The sequence below is a fragment of the Cupressus sempervirens genome, chromosome 11 (assembly GCF_028749045.1).
Source record: "Cupressus sempervirens isolate cs-2001-9-10 chromosome 11, ASM2874904v1, whole genome shotgun sequence".
Classification (NCBI taxonomy): Eukaryota; Viridiplantae; Streptophyta; class Pinopsida; order Cupressales; family Cupressaceae; genus Cupressus; species Cupressus sempervirens.
The window spans coordinates 272,935,537-272,962,772 of NC_143128.1; positions in this window are offsets into that span (position 1 = coordinate 272,935,537).

Sequence of the window (27,236 nt, forward strand, 5' to 3'; positions counted from 1 at the left end):
TGGTACCAAGGGGATTGGGGACCAACCAAGATACAAACACAGTTTGAATCCTCATTCACATAGGCGGGTGTGAGGAGCTGCGCGACTAAAAACTCATACTGTGTAGCTGCTTGGGGAATTTCCAAGAGCGAGCCGATAGTAGCCATAGCATCTGCTACTTTGTTCTATATTTGAGGCACTTGTGTAAACTAAAGCTTTGTAAAATGCTGGGTTAGCTGATCAACTAGCTCTTTTTAGGGTAATAGCTTTTCATCTTTGGTTTGATATTCATTTAGGGCTTTCTTGATGATGAGCTGAGAATCGCTAAAGATTTTTAACTCAATGATATTCCATTCTGCAACTATCTTTAATCTTGCTATGAGGGCCTCATATTCAGCTATATTGTTGGTGCTAGGGAATTATAGTTTGAAGGCTTTTAGAATGTAATCTCCTCGAGGTGTGACCAACAATATTCCTGCCCCTGATCCATGAGATGTGTATGAGCCATCAAAATAAAATTTCCATGGGGGCTGTTCTTCAATTAGACAGATATGCTCATCTAGAAATTCTATGATCAAAGGATAAGCATCTATTAGAGGTGCATCAACTAGGTGATCTACTATAGCTTTGCCTTTGATTGCCTTTCTGTCCACATACTGGATGTCAAATTCGCTAAGTAGCATAACCCATTTGGCCAAACGGCCTGTAAGTGTTGTTTTGGAGAGCATATACTTGAGAGGGTCGATCTTGGAGACTAGTTGGATGGTATGACTTAGCATATAGTGGTGAAGCTTTTGAGTTGAGAAAACAACTGCCAAACAAGCTTTTTCCATAGGAGTGTAATTGAGTTCATAACCAACTAGGGTTCTACTAATGTAGTAGATGGTTCTTTCTCTACCGTAGTCATCAAGCTGTGCTAGAAGTGCCCCTAGAGCAGTAGGCGTTGCTGATATGTACAAGATCAAGGGACGACCAAGAACTGGTGGAACCAAGATAGGGGGATTGGTGAGATACTGCTTGAGCTGATCAAAGCTGCGCTGACATAAAGGATCCCACTTGAAGTTCTCATCCTTCTTTAGTAAATGTGAAAATGGTGTACACTTATCTGCAAGCTGGGAGATGAAGCACCAGATGGATTGAAGCTTTCCCTAAAGAGAGCTAAGCTGTCACAGTGTCTAGGGAGGAGGCATGTCTAAGATAGCCTTGACCTTCTTGGGGTCGATCTCTATACCTCGTTTAGACACTATAAAGCCTAGAAGCTTGCCAGATGTGACCCCAAAGACACACTTCTTGGGATTCAGCATGAGATGGTATTTGGCTAACCTATCAAAGACTTTCTCTAGGTCAACAAGATGATCCATGAAGGTATGAGATTTAACCAAGATATCGTCCACATAATCCTCCAAAATGCTATGGATAAGATCATGGAAAATGGTTGTCATAGCTCTTTGATAGGTAGACCCAGCATTCTTTAGGCCAAAAGGCATCATGTTGTAACAAAAGGTTTCCCAAGGGGTAGTGAATGTTGTCTTATGCTGATCCTCTTCTGCAATCTTGATTTGATTATACCCAGAAAATCCATCCATGAGGGACATAATTTCATGTCCCGCTGTAAGATCTACAATCATATCTATGTTGGGCAAGGGAAAATCATCTTTTGGACAAGCTTTGTTAAGATCTCTAAAATCAGTGCAGATTTTGATGTCACCGGAAGGTTTAGTGATGGGGACCATGTTGGAGATCCACTCTGAGTAGTCGATAGGTCGAATAACCTTAGCAGCTAACATTCTTTCTAATTCAGCTTTGACTAGTAATGCTACCTTGGGGTGGATTTTTCTAAACTTTTATTTGATGGGCTTGATCTTTGGATCAATTACAAGATGATGAACTACAAGCTTTGGATCAAGTCCTCGCATGTCCTGATATGACCATGCAAATTGGCCAATGTTCTCTCTTAAGATCTCAAAGAGGAGATCAGCTTGGTCCTGTGATAGGGATGCAGCAATGTGAACACGTCTGGGGATCTTTGAAGAACTAATGTTGACTTCTCTAGTATCCTCAATTAGAATAGAAGACACCTCTGGTTGATTATCTTGAGGAGGTAATGCTAAACCCTCATGTTCTTCTTGTGGCTCTGGATGTTCTTGCCGAGGGGTTCTCTTCTTTGCCTTAGCTAGTCTTGGATTCACCTTAGTTCCAGTTTTGGGTGTATCGGAACTAGGTTGGGGATTTTCTCCAAAATTCCCCTTGGGATCTAGCTTGTAGATATAGGTAGAATCTGGCTTTGTTTTCTTATGAGGAGTTTTGGTTCCCATGAATCTTAGAAGTGCTTCCTCCGATGTGAACTCATCAATGTGCATGACGCTTGGTTGGTCCCAATCTATGAGTTGTATATGGGTGAGTGGTAGGTCAATGAGGTGGATGGATAGTTCTTGGAGAATAGACTCTCTAAGGGAGATTTGGTCTAGGATATCGTTGTAGGCTCTCTTTTCAACTTCCTCAGGAATATCTTCAATTTTGACAAAGTTGCGATGAATGTTCGAAAAAGCCTAACTGTCTGTATTGGTGCCCCCAGTTGTGGGTATGCCAAAGCCAAGGCTTGACTTTGATTCCCACTTGTGTGCGTCGATGGGGCACTGCATACCTCTTTCTTCTGGTCCTAGACCACCACCTTCATAGTTCCATTTGTTAGTGATGAGCTTATATTCTTGGGGATACTTCTAGCTAAAGTGATCAAGGGGTGTTTGATTTATTTGAGGTGCATCCTTATGTAACCAATTGTTGATATCTGGAGTGAGCTCCTCATGAAGAGGGATTTTTGAGGATAAAAAGGTTGTTGGGCCAAACTGTTTGTATTGAGGAGGTGGAATCTGCTTAGCTTTGTGATATGTTGGTCGTCCATAGGCATGTGGATCAAGTGGGAGTTCCCCGACAACAAATGCATCTGACAAACTATACTCTCCACAGCCTTTGTTATTGATCTTCATGGTAGATAGGGTGGAGGTGAGGATGGTTTCTGGGTCAGTACAAGTGTGGGATGAACTAGCAATGGCTATGCTGATATCAATTCCAGGGAAATCGTTTGTATATGAGGCTTCAACTACATTGTAGTAAGCAAAGGGTTCTGGATCGGCATGGATGGTTACCTTAGTGCCCTGATGCAGAAATTTGACGCACTGATGGTAAGTGGATGGAACGGCTTTCATGGCATGAATCCATGGGCAATTAAGGAGGATGTTAAATGGTAGGTTTAGATCAATAACATGGTAGAGTGTCTCTTGGATGATTGGACCAACCTTGATTGGTAGCAGAATAGTTCCTTCTGTGGTTCTTTCCAAGTTGTCATAAGCTTTGATGGTGATAACCTCACTGATGATATCTGCCTCAGTATACCCAGCTTGTTTTATGAATTTTAGGGTGCAAATATTCAAGGCTGATCCATTATCTATCATTACTCTTTTCATGGAAAAATTGGATACCATGATGGCTATGCGAAGCGGAAGGGTGTGATCTGGCTCGACCACGGGTATGTCGGTGAGTTTGAAAGATAGGGCACATGAGGAGGATTGGTGTCCAACAAGATTACGAAAATCAGTAGCATTGATATCTAAAGGGACACGGGATTCTATAAGAGCACTGTCAAGGATGTTCTTGTACACAAGACTAGTGCGAAGAAGGTCTAAAATGGAGATTTGGGCTGGCATGTTCCCAAGGTGTTCCAAGATATTGTATTGGCTTTTTGATGGAGTTGATGGTGCTGGTGAAATCGGTGGGCCTGCGACATTAAATCGCGCTCTTCAAGTGGTGGCTACACACTCATTGTTTGGTCCTTGGATATTGATAACATTGACAGAAGGCTCTTTCTCAGATATACAACCTATGAGGCTACCATAGTCTATGTAGGATGAAGTGTGGTCATTGTGCTTCCCATGCTATTGGTTTGGCTAGCGGTTGTTGGTGTTGTTGTTGTTGGCTTGGATAGGTGCTTTTCCAAGATTTTGGTTGTTGTGAGGAGGAAAAGCATTTTGATAGATTTGTAAGCCTGCATTGGGAGAGGTTTGGGCACCAACGGTGATTTCTTTTTGATCAATGAGGTCCTGCACATAATCTTTCAGTTTCATGCATCTGAGGGTACTGTGACCTTTTACCCTATGAAATTTGCAGTACTCATTGTCTTTGTACCATGCAGCTTTGGATTGGCTTGGGTCAATTTGCTGGGTAGGAGGAAATTTGATGAGGTTTTCCTTGACTAATTTCTCAAAAACGACATCTAATGGCTCACCAAGGGGTGTATAATTTCTAGGTGCAAGTTGGAATCTAGGCTTTTGTCCTGCAGCTACATTGATGGCATTAACTTGATTACTAGACCCTTGAAAGTTTGGTCTTGGATTGTGGTTTTGATAGCTTTGGTTATTCTGCTATTGGTAGTTGATAGCTTGCTGATTGTTTGGTTGATATGGTGGGTTGGACTAGTTTTGAGAAGGACCAACAATATTCACATGTTTGGTGTCAGTGACGCCATCTGTTGCAACATGCTTGTTTTTGTTCCAATACCTAGACTTGTCATTGGAATGTGATTGATTTTGGTTGGCTTCCTTGTAAATCTTGACCACACCATATTTAATGAGTCCTTGCTCAAGGATCATTCCTTTCTTTTTGATATCTTTGTAGGTCTGCAAACAGTTCATGGTCATGTGGTGAGCCAAGCTAGGATGGGCATTATCAATAAACATTTTTACCAAATGGTGCTCTGGCAAGGTGCAATATATGTGGGTGCTAAGGGTTTTCCATCTTTGCAGATATTCGGGAAGGCTTTCTCCACCTTTTTGCTTAGTGTGGACAAGATCAACTACTGATAGCTCTGTTTCAACAAGATGGGCATATTGGGCTGCAAATGCCTCAGACAATTCAGAAAATTTTTTAATTGTGCCATAGGGAATTCTATAAAACCATTCAAGAGCTGGTCTGGCCAAGCTTTTGGGAAAGAGACGCAAGAGGAAGATGTCATCGTATCTCACTTCTTGGCAGTGCATGTAAAATTCTTTGATATGTGTGACAGGGTCTCCTTTTCCTCTGAATTTGTCAAACTTGGGTGTCTCAAAATGCTTGGGGAATGGTGTCATGGTAATGGCTCTGTCAAATGGGTAAGGACACACATTCTCAAACTTGAAGGTTTTTGGATCATTTCCCTCCTGGATGTTCTTCAAAGCTATCTTCATGGCTTCCCATTTTGAATTAATGGGTGATGGCTGGGGTGCCCCCAATGTAGGAGTGCCCTGAGGTAGGTATGTGCTAGATGGGGCAATGGAATATGGATGACTTTGAGGTATGGGCTGGTAGGGATTGTACATGGCTTGGGCAACTGAATGGTGGATGATGGGTTGCTAAGGTGGAGGAGACACATATTGCTGCATGTGTTTTGAGGCTTGTTGTTGGTATTGGATTTGAGGTTGGGATTGAGAAACATAAGCTAGCTGTGGGATAAATGGATTACTTTATGGAGGTAAGGTATAAGATGGGTGTGAAGTTGGGGGGAAGGATCGAGGAGCGTGTGGAACTTGACTTTGGATTTGAGGAGTTTGACCAATATAGGTGGGCTGTGCCCCCATTTGGGAAGGTATCTCCATGGAAAAGGAGGCCAAGTAATTGGCGGTTGGTGGTGGTGGACTTCCTCCTAGAAGTAGCATAGAAAAATAGTTGGTAATAGGAGGTAATGGATTAGTTGGTGGTGGAGGTGGTGGGAATTGAAAGCTCGGAAATGGAATTGATGGGGTTTGATATCTTGGTGGCTAGATTTGAAAGCTTGGTAGAGTGGTGACAGGAGTTTGGGTCACTTGAGAGCTTGGCAAAACATTGGTAGTAGCTGGTGGGGTTTGATAGCTTTGTGGAGTGAGGGTAGTAGCTTCTGGATTTGTGGCTGATGGAACTGAGCTCCGAGGACCTAGTGGAAATGATGGGATTGTGTTCTGAGCTGAGGTAAACAAGCTGGGGGTGATGAAGGTTTGATTACTTGGCCCCATTGGTGGCATCCCTGTTGTATATTGCTGAGGTTGTCCAAAGATGCTAGCACTGATTTGGGAGATGGGTGGATTTGGAAGGCTGGGTTGGAGAGCAGCAACAACAACAGTGAAGGGGGTGAATGGTGAGGTGTTTTGGGTGAAGGAAGTTTGGGATGGAGTGGTATGGACCAATGGTGGAGTGGTGGTGGCTGGATTGGTTTGTGGAAGGGAGATTTCAACTTGAGTGGAGGCTGGTATGTTTGGGTCTGTTGGATCATATGGGGTGGGTTGAGGCTCTTCTTTTGGCACATATTGAGGATAATTCGAATCATAAGAGCCTATGGGTGGTGGGAGTTGCTCAAACAAGGGGTGAGATGGATCTAATAAGGGGGGAGGTCTTCCAAAGTTGAAGGCTCCAATGTTGTCCCTTCGAAAGTTAGCCATGATTGTTTCCTTGTTTTTGTCTATAATGGCGTTCACCAATATTGCATTTCCTGGTTGGTTCATGAAAGCTTCAATGTTAGTAGGTGATGGTATAGCATTCTATGGGCCGAAGGATAGTTGAGTGCTCAAGGGGAGCGATGCTATTGGATCCAAATGATAGGGCTCCATTGTTTCCTTCTTCTTCTTTCCTAAGCGAGTGACGGGTGGCATGAAAATGCAAAATGTTCTTAGAGATGAGATGCAACAATGGTAATGGATGCAAAAGGGGGGAAGGCTTTTCTATGCAAAAGATTTCCTAGGTTGAGGCAAAGCTATATGACAAAACCTAAGGAGGATTGGGTTGGGGATTCTAACTTCAAAGATATGTTGCCAAAGCACGAAAGGTCTACTTTCCTATGTGCAAGCTTGGTGGTGATTGTGTCAACTTAAGGATAGAATGATGATCCTTTAGGAAGAACATGAGATTGACCACTTGTGGATCCCAACCTTTAGCTCAAGGTGATGACAGATAACAAGTGACAAAGCTAGATTACCCTAAACAAAGCTATGCCAAAGGGATAACCTTGGTGAGGTTGGTGGATTTGGAATATGTTAGGAATAGAAAACTTTTGGCAAAGTGACAACAATTTTGAAGGCTTGGATGTGAAGATTTTTTGGATTACTAGCTAGATGATTTGGTTCTAAATGAGATGGATGAGCTAAAATGCTTAAGGGGATGACTAAAGATGGCTGGCTTTCCTATAAAGATGACTCTAAAGTGAAACTTATGCAAGAAGATGTGGAGAAACAAGGGAGTCTAATCATAGAAGTCATGCCTAGTTGGTAAGGCATAAGAATTGTTAACTCCTAGATGTTGGTTAAATTGGATGGTGTGATCTAACCAGGCATCTTGAAGGGCTTCATCAATAGCTTTGTCCTCTACTTTGTGGAGTTTGGCAATTCGAGGGCTTGGTGTTAGTTCCTTTCTCTTGGCTGAAAGTTCTTGGTATGCTTGAGATGGCTTGAGTTTAACTTTGTGAAACTTCTATTTGGGTTTGGGTTGTTCTGACATGAATTCCTAAATCTTCTTGGCTTTGAGAGATCTCAATTGTTTTGCTTCAACTTGTTCAACTTCTGGAACAGGTAGTGACTGCACTAAGTATGCCCTAAGCTAGGATTGACCAAGTTTAGCAAACATTCATTCAACAAATAAAAAGAAAAGCAATAGATAGGAACAACCAGATAGAAGTTTTTGATTCTTAGAATGTGATACTTGCACCAAGGAGTGTGTATGTTTTACAAATGTTTCGATCAGTCACTTCAAACACATTAACATCCTAGATGGTTTTCTGCAAGGCTAACAGTTGGTTTAGTTAGGGAGTCCTCAATATACCCAAGGTACGTGAGGCCCAAATCCATAGATGAAACCAAAATTGATGTCACACAGCCGAGAGGAGCGGTAACCCACTTCTCCTCTTTCACTTCTCAAGGGTATAAAATTCCTTGAGGCTTAGCCCAAGTGACAAAATCTTGATTCCAAGAGAGGTGTCTTTGGATTCACCTCCCAATATTTATACTCCACCAGAATGCTGGAGTTGAGGTCATCCCAAGGGCTGATGAAATCCCCAAGCAGGCTTCCTAAAAAGAGAAACAAGGTTTTGGATCCTAATCTTATGCACCCAAGATGGCCTCGAAAGATGACAAGGGGAGAGAAGACTTGGATGACCTTGGGCTAAAAAACATGGTTGTTCCTTTTCCAACTGACTCTTATGTATGCTGATCTAGACTTTGCAAGCACTCATGTTTAAGATGCAAATGTTCAATTCCAACTTTGAAATGTGCCAACAAAGATAAATCAATCGAAGAATGTGAACAAGAAGAAGAGTTAGGGTCAACAAGAAAGTAAACCCACACACCCGGAGGCCCTCCACGTCAAGTATCGATTAATTTTCTTTAAGGCATTCAAGATTGAGTGTTTGTTCATTTTAAACCCAAAACAAAGATGTGTGAAACTCGATTGTCAAGTGCACGCCTGGAGGCCCTCCACGTCAATAGTTGTTCAATTTTAGTGCCCAAACTTGAAGTTTGATCGATTTAATCTAGATTTTTGGACATTGAAGAAATCTTATAAGTTTAAGACAAACTCTCAAAAAGAAAATTAAGTAGAATCTGATTATGGAACACTTGACACTCACTTAGGTGGACCCATCCCCATAGATGGCGCTGAGATTGCAACCAATGGTTGAATTGATGGGTGATTAAAGAGGGTGAGTCCAATGAAGAAACTACTCAATTTGATTTTTGTTGATTTATTTTTAACTTAACAAATTTTTTAAGTGTTCAAAAATTAACTTTGTCTAAGTTGCATGCAAAAGAGAGATTTGTTTGTTCTTTTTAATGCACCAAAAATTGAAGTGTGAGATATTGCAATGGTTAATTGATCTTTTGCATTAAAGATTGAGTTGTTTGTTTTAAGCATGCATTCCAAGGAAAATTGATTTTAATCCATGGCACTCAAGAGTGTGTTTTGAACAACATACATTCAAAGAAAAATGTGTTTAACCATTCAAGTTCATTCCATGAAAAACCTAAAAAAAATGATTAAATTTGTTGCTCTGACCTGCAATAAGACAAAAAAAAAAAGCAAATTGATTAGTCACCCAAAATCTTCCAAAATGAAAGCTTAACTATGGGAAATTTTTTTTTAACTTTTTTTGTTGTTTTTTCTAGGCATAGAAATGCTGAGAATGGTCTAAATCCTACAGAACCACTAAAAGTCAAATTTTGATTTATACTCATTTAAAAAAAAAAATAAAAAAAATAAAATAAAAAGTGCAGGAACTGATATGCTAAAACAGAAATGCAACATAAACAGGCAGAGACGACATTTCATCAGGCGGAGACGCCAAAATTCGAAGACATTGATTTGCAAAGATGCCAATCTGTAGAGACGACAGAGAAAGATGCAGAGACGAAAGGTTAGTTTGGTGGCACAGAAAATAGGAGAAGAGCGGAGACACTGATTTGCAGAGATGACGGTTTGGGTTGGCAACAGCGGAGATGATAGAATAGGAGAGGCGGTGGCGAACACAACAGAGTATCTAGTGGAGACGCTGATCTGTGGAGACTACAGTTGAAAATATGCAGATGACAGTCTAGTGGCGGCGTCGACAGCAAAAAACTAGGCAGAGACGCCAAACTGCGAAGATGTTAGTTTGGTTGCGGAGACGACAGAGTAGCTGGCAGAGACGATAGTTTGTAGGCGCAGACGCTAAACTACGAAGATGACAGTACGTGAAAAAAGCTGAAAAACACGCATTTTTTCTAATTTTTAAAAAAAAATTTGTTATTTTCGGATATTTGAGGGTATGTCTTCTTCCCAAGTGCACCCTTCAACCTGCAAAAATAAGTGAAACACCCTACAACTCACTCAAACAACAAGAAACATTAGATTGTTAAAAAAAACAATATATAGATAGAAATTGATGATTAAATGACCCATAGTGGAGTCCCACCGGGCGTGCCAAAATGTATATGCTATATTAGTATGTTAGAAACACTAAATTAAGAAATCAAAGCATTTAAAAACTAAAATACCATAACATAAATGAGAGACTAAAGAGAAAACCCTAATTGAAAATGTGAGCCAAATGAATGGACTCTCCCAATAGGATTTAGCTCTTTGCTTGGTAGATGAGTCTAAGGATTGGGATGTATGCTCAAGCTTCAAACTAGCTTCAATGGAGATTTTTTAGGATTTTTGATGTGGATGTATGAGATTGGTATAAAACTTGGTCTTAAAATGGCATTATAACTTTAGCTCAAAAGTTGTGATGAAATGGCTTGGGAGGGGATTCAATTTAGAGGCTAAGGGCTTGAGGGATGGAGGGTTAAGATTCAAGGAGAGATGAAAGCTTAAGGAGGGCAAGGATGCACTCAAAGGGGAGCACATGGATTGTGCTTGTTTAGTACCAACCAGTGAGTGACACATGTCACAAGGTGAGTGGATGGAGGCAAAGGGATGGATGAGTCAACAAAGGAGGCTCAAGGGATAATATCTTCATAAAGACCCTTCATAATGGCTTGTAAGAGCAATGAATGGGCTTGTAAGAGTCTTTATGGCATTTGTAAGAGCATTCGTGGCTTGGTGGTTGGGATATTTTGGAGGGAGTTGAGATTGTTGACTTTCTTTGGCTTAGGAAAGTCTTAAGCTTACTTAGGGAATGTGACAAGGTTAGGGGGGGATTAGAGGTGATTTAGGATTAGACTAAGCTTGTTAGAGATTTGCAAGTGGATGGCATTCATGAGGGTGGGTGAGTTAGTAGCTAAGCTTGGTTAGTATGGGTGGATGGGGTGGATTAGGCTAAAAAGAGGGTTTAGGGATAAGTTAGGGGCTTATTAGATTTGAGGGTTTTATTTATCGAATAGATTTATTTGATAAATGGGGATTTTGGAATTAGATAGAAGAAAAGGATTTAATTGATAAATAATAGGTTATTTGATTTATCAATTAGGACTATAGATGATTAATTAAATTAATCAGCTAGGAGATGGCAAAGGATTAATTAAATAGGAATTTAATTAATGATTCCTTTAGGGATAACTAAATAGGATTACCAAAGCGGTGTAATCAAATTTAGGTGTCTACACCTATCAAACCTACTATGCTCTATTCAAGGGAAAAATAACACCAATGATAACAATGCAAATAAGGCTAGACAAGTTCAACACCTTGTCTTGAGCCATTTAATACAAGAGAAAGAGGGGCTTCCAAGAAAAAATCTCAATAAGATCTAAATTTGATTAGAAAAACCTCAAAAGGATAGAGGGTGCCAATGCAAAATCTAGAAACTCATCAAGGAAGTATGCTAGCAAGTTCTCTTTCATGCAATGTAAGCAAAAGATATGACAAATATAGATATGAAATACACACAGATAACCCATTAGATATCTTAAAGTAAATATATTCTAAGAGGGAAAATAAAACATAAAGTACTCACCTTGAAATGTGTAGAGAAAGATGTGTTTTCATTGAATAACTTACATATCTGAATTATTTTTGAAGTTCCGATTGCAAATTTTAGAATAAAATAATGAAAGTAATAAAATTCAAAAATCCCTAGAATATGAGACTGAAGGACTAAGTCAACTTGGGAAAACAATATATAACCAAGTTGACATAGTTTGGTGATCTACAACTAACAACTCCAAAAAGCTCGCAAATAATAGGTTCCAAATCCGTAATCCTTTTCAATGCCACCCTACAAATCAAGGCATAAAAGAAGGTTTTTGGGGTTGGATTTGACAAGGGATTTCCTTGGTCAAGACCTAGGTTAAGGATTTAACTATAACTATGAAATTTAAATGATAAATGAATTATTTCATGTAGTAGATCTAAATAATATCAAGTGAAAGATACAATTATCTTTGAACATACAATTGACTTTGATATATAATCAAGTGTGTAAGTATAATAGCCTTGACTCAAAGAAACCATAACAAGATCAAAGAAGCCAAAACCTCATGTATGGAAATGTATGTGACATACCATGGATGAATAATAGAAGAAATTTAATGAATTGGAATGATGGATCTTCTCCTTAGATCCAAACTCCACTACCACCTTGAAGGAAGGAGCTTGATGCAAGAAGGATATGCTTGGACTTGAGTGCTTGAAGATGATTGAAAAAGAATGCATTGAATAATTTATTTCTTTTGGATGTCTTGAGAATATGAGATATGAAAATGAAGTCCCCAAGCCTCCTTTTATACTAGTTTTCAAGTGGGAAATTAACTCAGGCTGATGAGGGAGTTAATTAAATTAATTGGTAAACTTGAGAAATTTTGAGCCTCGAACACCAAAATCATTAGGGACTAGGTCAACTTAGACCATGTCTACCTTGTCCCAAAGGATAGGTCAGAAGGGCCATAGAAAGTGCCAGGAGGTGGTAAAATGAAACTGAGAGATAGTGATCAAAATACGAGATATGGTCAAAAGGGTATTAAAAAAACACCTAAAAGACCATGTCAGAAAGAAAGAGATGATGAAGAAGAGTTTTATGAAAGAGAAAAAGAAGAACAAGTGACCAAAATCACACTAAGGAGGGCATATGAGAAAAGTCATACTCTCAGTAAAGGAAGATAGAGAAGAAAGACAATGCCACATGAAGATAGAACATCACTAAGCTTAAGGACATAAGCCCCCAAACCTAGGATCATTCCCATGCATACAAATAAAAAAATAGCAAAAGAAAGTTAAAGAAAACAAAACTAAAAAGACATAAAAGAGGTTAGTACTAAAGCCCAAATCAACCAGTGAAAGAGACCTTAGCTAAGAAAATGTCTTGTTCACTAATATCATATTTGGAAGGCTATTACAAAGCATAAGAGACCATATAGGAAAGGAAATATCATGACAAAGGACTGCATCCCTCATGATTTTTTCCCACCAACATGAAAGCATAAAGAGAGAGAAAAGAGAGAGACTATCTTGCTTAGTAAAGTTTGTGTCCCTTACTGTGAATCAAAATATGGGAGTATTGAATGGTCTAATAGGTTTGTTTTCCTAATAGTCAATCCTAAAAAATAAAAACAAAAACTAGGATTAAATGGTCTAGAAGGTTTGTGTGCCTAGTAGTCAATCCTATGCGCTCATTGGCAACTTATGCATGCATGTGCATGTGTGTATGTGTCTCCCCATGAATCGATTTCCTAGTATCACCGCAAAGTGTAAATGTATGTGCATTATCCTAGGAGGGATTTACCAAAAACAAAAACAAAAATATGTGTATCCTCTGGATGGAAGATGTCACTAATACCCATAGAGGATTTAGTAAGTGTGTTACTCATATGTATGAATTTTAGCATATGTACTTGTGTATGCAGAAGGGATATGAAGAGACTATGCAAAGATTTGAGAATGACCTAGAAATTATACCAAGAACTCAAGGATGAAGTACTTCAATCCATACTTAGACTTTGTATTTTATACCCCATGGAAACTATGTACAAAGAGGGTGTATATATGCCCCCTTAGAATGACTATGTAGCCATAGACATCATAAGGAAGAGTGTCAATGATAACTACTTCTATCAACAAGGAGATATCTTTTAACAAAATATATACCATAAAAATAGAAAAGGAAGTTGTATATCATAAAAATGTCTCGTTCACTAATATCATATTTGGAAGGGTATTACAAAGCATAAGAGACCATATAGGAAAGGAAATCTCATGACAAAGGACTGCATCCCTCATGATTTTGTCCCACCAACATGAAAGCATAAAGAGAGAGAAAAGAGAGGGACTATCTTTCCTAGTAAAGTTTGTGTCCCTTACCATGAATCAAAATATGGGAGTATTGAATGGTCTAATAGGTTTTTTTGCCTAATAGTCAATCCTAAAAACAAAAAACTAAAACTAGGATTAAATGGTCTAGCAGGTTTATGTGCCTAGTAGTCAATCCTATGTTCTCATTGGCAACTTATGCATGCATGTGCATGTGTGTATGTGTCTCCCCATGAATCAATTTCCTAGTATCACCACAAAGTGTAAATGTATGTGCATTACCCTAGGAGGGATTTAGCAAAAACAAAAACAAAAATATGTGTGTCCTTGGGATGGAAGATGTCACTAATACCCATAGAGGATTTAGTAAGTGTGTTACTAATATGTATGAATTTTAACATATGTACTTGTGTATGTAGAAGGGATATGAAGAGACTATGCAAAGATTTGAGAATGACCTAGAAATTATACCAAGAACTCAAAGATGAATTACTTGAATCCATACTTAGACTTTGTATTTTATACCCCATAGAAACTATGTATAAAGAGGGTGTATATATGCCCCCTTAGAATGAATATGTATCCATAGACATCATAAGTAAGAGTGTAAATGATAAATAATTCTATCAACAAGGAGATGTCTTTTAACAAAAATATATACCATATATACATATCCTTATTCTTCTGGGAAGTTGTATCTTTATTCATGACACTACTCTTGAAGATAGATGTGTTGTACACAAGATCTCTTCCTTTTAAAGGAAATAGTTTTTCAAATAAAGAAGAGGGGGTGATCAAGGACATGCACCTCTTGTATAAAAGAGTGTCATGATAAAGACACAATTTCTTATAGGAAAAGAATGTCACATAATAATAAAATGTCACTATACTAAGGAAAGTCAATCCTTAGACAAAGAGAGAGATAAAGAATATACAAAGGAACCTTGCCCTCCAAGCATGAGGAAAGAAATAAAATCTATGGTAGGATTATACAGAAAAGTCTTGAAAGATATAAAGATGAATCATTAGCAACAAGTAATAGTTGTACACAAAATGCAAACATGTCATATCCAATAAGAAGTATTATATAATAAAGAAACACCATAGATGATTAAAGAAAGAAAAATAATAGGACACTCAACTCTAAAAAACATAAATGTTAGAAAAGATATCACTTATGATGTAAATTTTAAATGACTATTAAATGAGAAGCATTACTATCCAAGGTATAAAAATATATTTGCTAGGAAATAAACACACAATCCTCCATGTAACAAATCTTTTCATAGACAAAGATAAGAATGTATCATAAAATAATACAATATATAGATAAATGAAGTAGGAAGATGAAAGGATACGATATTATACACACTTATTTATCTTGAAATGAATAATGAAGGAATAATGGACCCTTTAGAGATAATAGAAGGAAAATCCAATATATGCTAAATAAGAGATCCTTTTAAAATAAAGATACACTCACAAACATGAGATTGCACTTAGGATGCTAATTCATAAGTAAAACAATAAATGTATGCAAGAGAAAACATCAAATTATAAGAAAGTGCAAGTTCATAAAGGATATTGGATGCATTTAACAAGAGAAGAAAGATCACATTATATCTCCTTAAATGGTTTCAATTTATACTAGACATGTGATTTCAAGAAAAAAAAATTGAACTTGGAATGTTAGTCTGTAAGTAATCATAATAAATAAATACAAGAAAATATGTTATCATATAAAAGGAAAACAACTCAACAAAGGGATAAAATGTATCCTATGATATAGATAGAAAGATAAAATAGGGCCTTGCCCCACAAGTGAAGAGACAAGGGAAATGACTATTGTGTTACTCACAAAATAGGGCACAGAGACCCCAAGAGATAGGCTTGTTGGGATGATTATTGGGAAACAAGATACTAAGAGGGGGGTGGGGGTGAATTAGGATCTTAAAATTTAACTTATAAAACAAAATTACTGAATTCACACCTAATTAATCTCATATCTTAGATCCAACATAAGAACTATAATTCTGAAACATAAATGAAATACATCACATCCATGAATGGTTCAACACATAACAAAAATTATTTGGTAAACTAAAAACACTTTAATGTGAAGGTAAATTTGGGGTAGGGATGAAACCTACAAATCTTCACTGCTGCAACAATAAAGTTAACCTATTAGGGTTACAATGTTTGATCATAATATATGATCTACCCTATGAGAAGTCTACCATGTTAAAAGATTCAAGACTATTAAGTCTGACCCTATTAAATGATTTCACACTTACAATTAAGTAAGGACTTTGTTAGGAATTTTACGTAGACCTGTTAGGATCATTTGGTTAAGAGATTTTCCTTGATTCAAAATTAATTCAATACCAGAACCTCAATTTTCTTTGCAAGTTGATATTGGATATCCTCTATGCAATGTCTAATCTAATCTCTTAATATGATATCTCCTTTCATTCCTTCACTTCTTTGATTTCCCTTGCCTGATCTGATTCTAGACTTAGCCTTTCTTGCTTTATTTTTATCTTGTTCACTTCTCATCACACATATGCTCACATGATTTTACTCTTACTCATACTAATTCTAGGGTTAGAATCCTCCTTAAATAGATGTTTTATGAAAGTTTTATATCTCAATTGATGGTTCACAATTCATCATCTTTTTTTGTTTCTTACTAATTTTCTAATTGGTTGATTTTTATTCCATGGGATCATTACCTTCTATAATGACACATAATCTCCATCTTAACTATATCTACAAACATTAAATCTCATATGAAAGTCAGCCAAAATGTTTCACATAATTGTTTGTGCAATTACAAACTCATATGACAAAATTGAGCTGTCTGGCATATGAATGTGTTGACATTCGGTCATGGTTGACATTCATACTAGCACTCGACTTCTATATGTATAGGCTTCTCTATTTTCTCAGCAAAAATTGCGTTTCCAATTTACTTGGTCTCCACTAAAATAATTCAGCTTTCATACCTTCTCAGTCTCAACTAGGTGCTCGACAATCACTAAATTGTTTGGCATGCACTGTAAAATAAACAAGTCCTTTGCTATGCTTGACTTTTACTAGATGACTTGATCATAATGATGACTGTTCATCCTTTCCTAGTAAATGACTAAGTATTTGGACACTAATAGACAACATAGGAAACAATCTCCCCCTTTGACATTAGTGGAAAAAATAATTTATCATGCATAGTCATTGCATTTAAAAATAAATACTCACCCTAAGATTATAATCTAAATATGTAAAATATGATGTCTTTGACTTCTGCTTCTTGTTATTTCCTTCTTTATTCTTTCTATTTATATTTCTATTTTTGTCCTTATTTCTCCATTTGTTCTTCTTATTTTTGTCATGGATGGCTTGGGGCAACTGGGGTTAGATGATGCTTGTCAATAAAAAATGTTTATGTCTTGCTAGAATGTCTGCATAGCATTTATTCCACTATTCTCTTATCTTCTCCAAAACTTGAAACTGTATTTCTAGCTTGGCAGCTAGATCAATGAAAACTTCAACATGTACACAATGTGTATCTTTCTTCAAAATATCATGTACAATAGACACTTCTTTCTATATTATTCCAAATGGGGTAATAATTAACATTGAATTAAGATCAACTTGTTTATGATCTCACTGTCCCTAGCCATGAGCTCAGCTAACTTTTTCTAACCAATTGCCAACTTATTATATGAGAGTGAGCTTGAACTTGCATTCTTTCCTAATTAAATAACATTTTCCCTCATATATGAATTAAATAAATCAATGGAATGCTGATTTTCCAATGTAAAAACTTCAACATCACTCAACTTCATATGCAATGAATGAATAGTCTTCAAAATTATTTCTAACTCGATAACTAATTTGGAAAGCTTTGCTTGTCTATTTAAAAATTCTTGAGAGACTTTTGCCAAAACTTTATGTTCAAACCTTCCTTCATACTACTACATGAGTTTATCATTGGTCTCTATACCCTCTGCCTAAATTTTATCAACTATATAAACTAATTGATCCAAAATTAGATGATGACCATCTAAGTCAGTTATGCAAAATGCATCTGCAAAAATGTCTCTTATAATGTATAGTACCTATTTCTTCTTTTGCTCTCTTCTTAGTTGTTCTTGTTTTTCCTTACGACTCAACAAGGTTTGCAGTTCCTACATCTGTTCAAGTGTCAAATTATTCAAGTCATACATGGGTAAAGTGATTACCTCATCTAGAATCACTTACTAATTATCCAATTCATCTATTTGAGTCAAAACCTAAGATCTAGGAGTTGTATCACTAGGTAGTGATAGTTGCAATTGTTTCCCCTTCTCACTTGATCTCATTGCCTTTTGTTGCCTCCCTTGAGTAGGTGTCACCTTCTATTCAAGTGCTCTCTCCAATGATGTTGCAAGCTTTCCACTCAACAACTGTACAAGAGTTAATAAAGCCTCTTGCTCCTTTAATGTCACCTATTCTGCTACCATATCTATGTCTTTATCCTCTTCTTTCCTCTCTCCTATCTGAGAAATAGGGACACAACTTAATTGTGTAAATACAATTATTTCCTTGCCCTATTTCTTGACACTTGTATAATTTGTTGCTAATATAACCTCTACTCTATCAGTCTTTTTAGTCTCTATCTTTGGATAATCTACCACTTGTAACAAAACTGGATATGTACAAGGTAGAGTTGTGTCTATCATGAGAGTCTACATATCTTCCTTAGTGAGTACATTTAAGTTCTATATAGGTGTGTCAGATATGTCTTTAATAGTAACAAACTCCTCTTGTTCAAATTAATGAACTGGTTGCTTGACTCTTTTGTTAATTCAACAACCTCTTCCTTATATGCATCCTCAAATTCTATTGAATCTCTACCTTCTCTAGGATCTACTAGTTGGAGTAATCACTCCAAATACCTATTTCCACACCTTGATGCTATCTTGCTCAACTTCATGAGATTTATTCTTCAAAATTTTTTATACCTTATATCTTGGCATAAAATTCTTCACTAAATCTTTAAGGGCTATAAACATATATGTCTTAGCCAAATCTAGCATAGCTTATGCCAATGTAGTCTCTCTTATTTTCTTTTCTGTAGATAGTGTCCTCTTCCATTTGACATCTACCTATTTGTACAAACTCACTAGGAATCTATCTTCCAATTCCAAGTGTGTACATCTAAATTTAACCATCATATATATCATAGCTTCTTCAAGCTCAACTTGATCATCTTTATTCAAAGAATTGTAATTGATATCTTTGAATCCTATAATTTTTTCTGATTCTCTAACTTTCACATGTACCTAATCTATAGTCATTGGAGGGAGTCTCTTTACAATTTTAAATTTTCTTGGTTCATCTAATATGGTCTCTTCATCATCTTCCTCTTCCTCTGTAATGGTTAGTTTTCTCCTTGACCTTTCTAGTATACTCGTCTATGATGAGTTGTGTGGTCTCTTCTTTGATGGATTGCCTTTGGCCTTCATAGCTGGGGGCTGAGTTATCTTTGATCTTGTTATAATTTTCATTTTTGGTTTTTAGGGTGTGAGAACCTTCTTCACATTTCTACTAAGATCAACTTTAACCTTAGGATCAACAATTATTACCTTCCTCTCCTTTGTTTCCTTTGGCTTGACAATAGCCAATTCTTTTCCTTTTCCTTCCTCAGCCTTAGAAGGTTTTCTTGATCCTTCCCCTTCTTCATTCTTCCTATCCTCAAGACTATTCCTCTTCCTTTTCTTCTTTGTATTAGGTATGCTAGATTTTGAATTTAGCTCTGCCATTATTATTTCATATGTGCCAAATTTCTTGGCATTTGCATCTACATCCTCAATAAAAAATGTAGTCACTGCTGCTATAATCTTGTCAACATTTACTTCATAAGGCATAGGCCTTAATCATCTAGTTCTCAGTATTACTGCCTAAACATGTACAAAATTTGTGTCCACTACAAAATATACTTCATCATAATACTAATCAATGAACAACTTAGGTTCTCATTCTATTTCTCATCTTATTTTTGAACTCCTCAAAATAAACATCCATTATAGCTTCAAAAAGATTTCCCAAGCTATTAATCAAGTCATTTAGCTACTCTATAGAAGGTCACTTCCTATCCCATGCTAATGTTCCAATTGTAGGAAATGAATTTTTTACATAGAAAAATATGCATAATAGAAAATATTTGAACTTATATGATGAATTCTTTGTTTTTTTATTCCTCTAGGTTCTTTGGTAATTGTTGTAGTTACAACTTGGAAAAGTCATACGTATGATCCTTCTTGAAAATTTTATATTCCAAATCCATTGTAATGCATGGCACGCTATTCAGATGGTTGAATTGGTAGAAATTGTGTGTAATCACAGAAATGATAAATTCAATTACAAGGTCTTCAATCCCATAAATTGACATTCCTCTACCATTCGATTTGGATTTTGTTAGATTTTCAATTTCATTCTTTTTTGTACTTCTTATGCTTTTGGTTTGATCCAAGGTAGGGTAACCAATTACTTGGCATATTATAGCCTTGTTGATCTTGATAGGTCCACCTTCCAACCATATCTTCATGTCATGGATGCGACTGAGCACAATCTTTGTCCATTCTACCTTGAAAAATTTAGGGAACCCCAGGGTATGAGTAAGCCCTTTCTTGGCAACTACTTTGTTCTTTTCTTTCAAGACTCCATTGCAGCATGACTTCTCATAAGATGCTCTTTCTCAAAGTCTCCAATCTCTCCTAATTTGAATAGGTAATAGGATCTTACATCCCAAATAGTTAAAACTTTGGGTGGAATTAATGAAAGAGCGCCAATACCATCTTCAATATTTTGAGTAATTATAATACCCCGAAAGTTTGGTGGAGGACACTGGTCATTCCTCACAATCTAAGCATTGTTATCCTTCAACATTTCACTTGATGATGCTATTTTAACTAGGTTTTTGAAAGATAAACTCTTCTATGATATCTTCTAAAAATAATTTTCTTAAATTTGTCAATGCTCAACTATGATTTTCTTGTTTTGTCACTAAAATCACCTTTAAATCACTTGGTGAATAAAAATGGATGCTCAATTTTCCTAAATACTTTCAAATTTCCATTTTATGTCTGCAATAAATGTTCTCATACTTGGTTGATGTATGACAACTAGCTTGGTCTCCATATTTTCTCAATCAAGGTTGCCTTACTCAACCAATATTAATTTATTCAATCAATACATCAACTTCCTTGATCACTCAATCTACATTGTAAAGCTCAGTCAATATAGACTATACCACTAATGCTTAGTACTCTATATAGAAAATGATTTTCTTTTCCTTTCCCTTCTATGGATCTATTCTTAAAGTATCTAAGTTACTTATGTTGATATGAACTTTTAGCACATCTATGTTAGGAATTGATGTAAAATATGTCATTGAATATATAGTTCCTACATACATTCTTTATTTAGTTGGATTTTCTGTGATCACCTGATCCATTGGATTGGGTGATCTTGGCTTTTCTTTCTCCACTAATTCCAACTGTCACTATATCTATCCATGTTTTCTTTCCTTCAACTTTTTCTTTTCTATTACTTGGAGTCGATGCTCTAGTTCTACAATTTTTACTGTATGTCCAACTTTGAGACAACTAAAAAATATTATCTCTCCATTCAACCACATCTTGTAATTTCCTCTGAAATGTGCCTTGATGCAATTTTCTAGGATGTGACGATATTCTCCATAATAGTGACAACAATACCATGTATTGTAATCCCAATTGTAAGAATTGTCTTTTCTTGGTGCATATGTTTGTTTCTCAAATGTCCAATTGGATTTTTTCTTAAATTTGCACTCATGAGCTCTATGTCCATATTTCTAACAGTTATAGTAGTGTCCTTTAAATGTAGTGAATGAATCATTTTTCTTTGATCTACATTCATGTGCTTGATGTCCTACCTTCTTGCATTTAGAACAATTACTAATAGACTTAGGTTTACACATTTGATACCATTCTTTCTTCTACAAACGTTTTCTATGTGTCCAAGTTTACCACAATGATGATATGTAAGATTTCCTTTGGATTTATCATTATTTTGTTCTCCACTCTTTGATGATTCTCCTTCTATAGTAGATGCAAAGTGTTTGTTGTATCCCTGTCTAGAGGTGTCTTTTGTTCTAGGTGATGTCATCAATTCTTCAAAGTGTTTGACAACTTCACTTGGTTTGTTCATTATTTCCATAAGTTACTTTTCATGTCTTTACTCACTTCTTAGATGCTCAAATTGTGACCTTAGGTTTGTGATTATTAAGTCCTTTTTGTTTGCTTCCTAAATAGCAACTATCAATTATTTATCATGTCCAACTAATTGTTTGTAAGGTCCTATACTTTAAAAGATCTCTCTTCAAGTCTAATTGTCATCTATCTTTTGTCTTCTATAGCTATGATTTTGTCTTTAGCTTTCTTCTTTTTCTCTATTACTTCCCCAAGTGAAGATACAAGGGAAATGACTATTATGTTACTCACAAATAGGATAAAGAGCCCCAAAAAGATAGGTTTTTTGGGAGGGTTATTGGGAAATAAGATGTTGAGAAGGCAAGGATGAATCAAGATCTTAAACTTTAACTTATAAAACCAAATTACTAAATTCACACTTAATTCATCTCATATATTAGATCTAACATAAGAATTGGAATGTTGAAACATAAATAAAGTACATCACATCCATGAAAGATTCAACACATAACACAAATGACTTGGTAACCTAGAAACACTTCAATGTGAAGGTAAAACTGCGGTGGGGATGAAACCCACAAATCTTCACTATTGCAACAATAAAGTTAACTTGTTAGGGTTACAATGTTTGATCATAATATATGATCTACCCTTTGAGGGGTATGCCCTGTTAAAGGCTTCAAGACTATTAAGTCATACCTTGTTAAAGGATTTCACACTTATAATTAAATAAGGACTCTATTAAGAGGTGTACATACACTTGTTAGGATCATTCGGTTAAGCAATTTTCCCTAATTAAAAATTAATTCAGTACCTAACCCTCAATTTTTTTTGCAAGTTGATTTTGGATCTCCTTTGTACAATGTTTGATTTGATCTCTTAATTTGATATATCCTTTTAGTCCTTCACTTCTTTGATTGCCCTTGTCTAATTTGATTCTAGACTTAGCCTTTCTTTCTTTATATACACTCACATGCTTTTACTCTTACTCATACTGATTCTAGGGTTAGAATCCTCCTTAAATAGATGTTCTATGAAAGTTCTAGATCTCAATCAATGGTTCATAATTCATCATCTTTTTAAATTTATTACTAATTTTTTGATTGGTTGATTTTCATTCCTTAGGATTATTACCTTCTATAATGATGTGTAATCTCCATCTTAACTATCTATACAAACATTAAATTTTATGTGGAAGTTGGCCAAAACATTTCACATAGTTGTTTGTGCAATTGAAAACTCATATGTCAAAATTGAATTGCTAAACATCTGAATGTGCTAACACTCAATCATTGTTGACATTCATACTGGAACTCAAGTTCTATATGTATATGCTTCTCTGTTTGCTCAGTAAAAATTATATTTCCAATTTACTTGGTCCCCACTAAAATAACTCGACTTTCATATATGCTCGATCTGAACTGCGGTGATAAAAAATCACTAAATTTTTTGACATGTAATGCAAAATAAACAAGTCCTTTATTATGCTTGATCTTTACTAGATGACTCAGTCATAGTGATGACCATTCATCCTTGCCTAGTAAATGACTAAGTGTTTGGACACTAATAGACAATATAGGCTTAGAGATCAACAAGGCTAACAATGTTCGATAACTAAGAGAAACATAAAAGGGATGTGGATTTATCAACTGCAATGATCATGAAAAAGGAACCATTCAACATTGCAAGTCATATGAAATATAACACAAGCAATTAATTGAATAAAAGGATGAAGCATAGATAAAGAAATTCTCTTAGGTTTAATTAGATGAAAATATAAAGGTAATAATTCTTCAAATAAAGGTTTTGGATGCACAAATTCAAGAATATAAGATGTTGTTGTGAAATATAGGGTTTCCCAATATTTAAGAGTTGAGAAACTACTCATAGAATCAATATGAGTAGGATCCATAGGATCTAATGCTATATTTTTGAAAATAAGGTCATAAGAATCATATTTTTCAACAAGACCTAAATCAAAGTAAGATATATTATAAGAAGAATAAGAAGTGGCATTAAATATGTGAACATATATTTCCAAGACACTCTTAGGAGGAGGATAAAAAAAACTCATAAAGGCATCATGTATAGAAGGAATATCAATTAAATTCAAAGAAAGAGATTGATCATAAGAAATACACATGTCATCATCTAAATGTGTCTCATGAGAATGAGAACAATCCATGTCCTCATCTAAGGGTTCAAATAGGAGAGTCATCTAAGGAGGGATTAAAACAAGAATTAGAGGAGGATTTTTCATGAGAGAGTAGTCAATTTTCCTATCCAAGGGCTCATCCCAAATTGTATCACTATCAAGGTTAGGAACACCATGAATCTCTAAAGGTTGATCAACATCATCTTTAGAAAGATGAGCCTCAATGAAAGAGCATGTCGAAGAATCATCATATGCATAAAATGGAACATCTTAAATACCATGAATAAATCTTGAAAAGAAAGATAACAATCAAATTGAAGGGAAACATAATGATTATAAATAAAAAATAATTTAAAAATGAACTAGATTTAATATTTTTGGATTTTCAAAATGCAAATATATGAAATAAAAAAAATGAAAAAGGAGATATAAAGACCACCAATGTAGAAAATAGCATATAAAGTAGATCAAGATACACCAAAATAAATAGAATCATAAGAAATATCTAACTCCTAAAGGAAGTCCACATCAAGTTCACCAAAACATTCAAGGGAAAAATGACACCAATGATAACAATGCAAACAAGGCTAGACAAGTTCCACACTTTCTCCCTGATCTATTCAATACAAGAGAAAGAGGGGTTTCCAAGAATTTTTTTCAATAATATCTAAATTTGATTAGAAAAACCTCAAAAGGATAGAGGGATTCCAGTGAAAAATCTAGAAACTCATCACAAAAGTATGCCATCAAGTTTTCTTTCATCCAGTGTAAGAAAAATATATGGGAAATATGGATATGCAATACATAGAAATAGCCTAATAGAGATTTGAAAGTAAATATATGCTAAGGGAGAAAATAAAAGATAAAGTAGTCACCTTGAAATGTGTAGAGGGAGATGTGTTTTTTCTAAATAACTTATAGATATGAACTATTTCCAATGTGCCAATTGTAGATCTTGAAATAAAATAACAAAAGGAATAAAACCCTAAAATATCCCTAGAGTGTGAGGCTAAAGGACCAAGTTGACTTGGGAAGATATCCTACAACTAAGTTGATGTAGTCTAGCGATTTGCAATTGACAACTCTAGAAAGCTCACAAACAATAGGTTCCAGATCTATATTCCTTTTCAATTCCACCTTGCAAGTCAACACATAGAAGAAGGGTTTTGGGGTTGGGTTTGATGAGGTCTTGCCTTGGTCAAGCTCTAGGTTAAGGAATTAACGATAATTGAGAAATATAAATGGTTATTGAATGTTTTGATGTAGTATATCTAAATAATATCAAGTGAAAGATAAAATTACCTTCAAAGATGTAATTGACTTTGATATATGATCAATTATATAAGTGTAATAGCCTTGACTCAAAGACTCCATAACAAGATCAAAGAAGCCAAAACCTCATGTATGGAAATGTATGTGACATTCCATGGATGAATAATAAACTAAATTGAATGAATTTGAATAATGAATCTTCTCCTTAGATCCAAACTCCACTACCACCTTGAAGGAAGAAGCTTGATGCAAGAATGAGATGCTTGGACTTGAATGCTTGAAGATGCTTCAAGAATAATTACTTGAATACTTGATTTCTTATGGATATCTTGAGAATAAGAGATATGAAAAATGAAGCCCCCAAGGCTCCTTTTATACTAGTTTTCAGGTGGGAAAAAAAATTCATGTTGATAGGGGAGTTAATTAAATTAATTGGTAATCTCAAGAAATTTTGGGCTTTGAACCCCACAATCATTGGGTTCTAGGTCAACTTGGGTCAACCTAGTCTAGAAAAGGTTGACTTGGGTTAACCTAGTCCCAAAGGATAGGTCATAAGGGCCACAAAAAGTACTAGGAGATGGTGCATATGAAACTCAAAAATAGTGATCTAAATAGGAGACATGATCAATAAAAATGACACCTAAAAGACAATGCTAGAAAGAAAGAAATGATGAAGAAGAGTGAAATGGAAGAGAAAAAGGAGAAAAAGTGATCAAAATAACACTAAGAAGGACTGAAAGGTCTCAAAATGAAGTGCACCCATTTTAAGATGGTACATACCCTCAGGTGATGGGGGGCATAAGCATTCTTTGAACACCATCTATTCTCATACATTAGAATGTGTGAAACAAAATGATCCTTTGTCCACATCCTCTCCTTTATCATCTTCTACGATGTTGGTCATGTTTTTACCTTGTTCCTTCCTGAACATGTTTTTCTATGAATGTCCCTAGTTCTTATATGTAAATTAGGGTTTGGCATTTTCAAAATTCATTAACCCTAAGAAAAGCCCTAATTAAAAAAAGATTTGTACTCTAAGAAAGCCCTTTAGGTCATATGTTTCACTTTTAAAATTGAGTGGGAAAATTAATTTAAAATAAAGTATATCTTTTGGGAGCCTTTTAAAGATTTTTCATTTTTTCTTCATAATCTCTTGAAATATTCCTTACTGTAAGATCTTTTTAAGATCTACGGTAGTCCGTTGTCATTATAAAAATTTGCATGAAGTTTACTACATGTAACATAGTGACCAAGGAAGTTCAACACATGGAACCCAATAATATATGCTTGGTTTCAAGCTAAATCGTCCTCACCATCAAATCTTTCTAGGATTAACAGTGGTCACGATGTCACTGCACGAAAGTGCAAGGTTTTTACCGGTCGTGACATTATGACCTCCTGCAAAAACAAGATGGGATCAAACCTAAAGATGGGCATTGGGATTTTGGTTTGTCATAAATGAGCTTCATCAGCATGATAGAATTTCAGATGTGTCAAGTGCACTAAAGGATGTGCCATGGAAAAAACATGCTATCTTCATGATGCCATATTTCTTTGAAGTGTACGGTGGTCGCTATGTCGCCACTGGAAATTATGAGAACTTCTCTGGTCATGACATGGCAACCTCCCATGAAATAAGAAGGTAGTGGGACCTAATTTAAAAAGATGATACCATAGAAACCACTTGTCATAAAGAGTCCTACCAACATGTCAATATGGTATTATGTCATGTGCGACATGGATCCACACTCAGAAGAAGATATGTGTTGGTTGGCACCATCAGATCAATGGTGGGCACTGTGTCACCATGGAAACTTTCTCGAATTTTAGTGTATGCGATATGGAAACTAAAAGGAATTTTAGAAGGACCCACCACAGTTGCAATA